Source organism: Prunus dulcis, chromosome 3 (genome assembly GCF_902201215.1).
Source record: "Prunus dulcis chromosome 3, ALMONDv2, whole genome shotgun sequence".
Taxonomy (NCBI): domain Eukaryota; kingdom Viridiplantae; phylum Streptophyta; class Magnoliopsida; order Rosales; family Rosaceae; genus Prunus; species Prunus dulcis.
The window spans coordinates 13,913,912-13,915,723 of NC_047652.1; the positions used below are offsets into that span (position 1 = coordinate 13,913,912).

The 1,812-nt window shown below is 31.7% G+C and overlaps 1 long non-coding RNA gene across 1 annotated transcript; it reads left to right on the plus strand.

Moving 5' to 3' along the window:
* Positions 1 to 1,078: 1,078 nt before the first annotated feature.
* LOC117620644 lies at positions 1,079 to 1,438 on the plus strand. The gene is made up of 3 exons (XR_004584828.1): positions 1,079 to 1,133; positions 1,248 to 1,304; positions 1,392 to 1,438. It is a non-coding gene; the product is annotated as an uncharacterized LOC117620644 (long non-coding RNA).
* Positions 1,439 to 1,812: the final 374 nt, after the last annotated feature.

Here is a 1,812-nt window from a genome sequence, read left to right on the forward strand (position 1 = left end):
TCAATTCTTTCTTTGATAAATATGTAAACAAGAAGACTACATTGAAAGAGTTTGTTGAGAAATACAAGGTGGCTTTACAAGACAGAGAAGAAGCAGCAACCCATGCAGATTTTAAGACATTACATAAAGAGCCTACTTTAAAATCTCCATCACCTTTTGAGAAGCAAATGTCAGTTATTTACACACATGAAATTTTTAGGAAGTTTCAACTGCAAGTTTTAGGAGTATCGGCATGTTATCCTATAAAAGAAAAGGAGGAAAGTATGAAAAATAATTTTAAAGTTCAAGATTTTGAAAAGAAGCAAGATTTTGTGGTTGTCTTTGATGGAAGAAAATGTGAAGTCTGTTGTGTATGTCGGCTGTTTGAATATAGTGGGTTTCTTTGTAGGCATGCAATAGCTATGCTGCAATCTTCTGGTGTTTTTAGAATTCCAAGTCATTACATATTAAAACGATGGACAAAAGATGCAAGGAATGGATACACCAGTAGACATATGTCAAAAGAAGTTGACCCCAAAAAACAGCATTTCAATGACTTGTTTCGAAAAGCCAATAAATTGATTGAAGAGGGGTCATTATCTCAAGAGAGTTATGATATTGTAAATCATGCATTGGAGAAAGCCTTGAAACAATGTGCAAGCATAAATCATTCTCTCAATGGCACATCATATGATTTTCACAGCGTTGATAAAGAGAATGTTAATAATAATGTGTTGTGTGATATCAATGTGCTTGATCCAAGAGTCTCAAATACAAAAGGAGCCCCGAAAAGGGTGAAGAATCAGAACTCGAATGGTAAAAAATATAACAAGAAGCCAAAGAAGGTATGCTTTAAATTTTTTTCCTGTACATAAGGCATATATTGATCTACTTCCTCATATTGTCATTGCCTATCTATTAAATATACTTTCATCTTTTTTCGTAGGCACAAGCAAATCTTGGACTATCTAATGATGGGATAGAAAGCTCCTTGCCAAGACAAGTACAATATATCAGTTTTCTTTTGGAATTACCTTTAGGTGCATATATAACATATACATGTCAAGGTGTTTTTTTATGTATAGGAACAAGCACACACAAGGAATGATGCTTCTGATAACTACAAGGATACTCATGAATGCTTGCAACAGATAGTAAGTATACCATAGGTGATACACAAATTCTTCTTTTCAGCACTTAATAATCATAACCTTCTATTGAATTTTATCACTTATGAATAAATCTTGTTTTTCTTTGATATGTTATAGGATGAATATGAGACTCTTGAAGGGCATAATGGAATGAAAGTAAATATGGACTGGATGGTAGTTAATATTGTCATATATGATTTATTTGTGTTTATTACTAATATATTTGTATTAATTAAGGTGCATATCTACTATATGTAACAGGAAAATTATAATTTGTGGACCTCAGACATGCATGAATATTTTGCTGGTCAAGCTACACAAGATGGTATTGTTATAAGAACTTTTTATTTATTTATTTATAGAATTTTAAAAAGAAAAAATTTATAAGAACTTTGTTTGTGCTTGTTTGACCAACTGAATTTGTGGTAATAGGAACAGTTGATACATATTAGAGAAGAGTTGCATGTGAAGTCTGGGAAGATGAGTAGTGAAGTCGTATACCTTTGAAGAAGAGAAGTGAAGTGAAGTCTGGGAAGATTAATCATTTTGTTTCTACTACTACTAGATTCTGGAAATTTTTTGGGAAGACTTTAATATTGTATAAAGATTTCACTATTTGGTGTTTTGTAACCATTACTAATATTAAAATGTGTTGTTTTGTTTCTACTCAGATTTGGGGGAT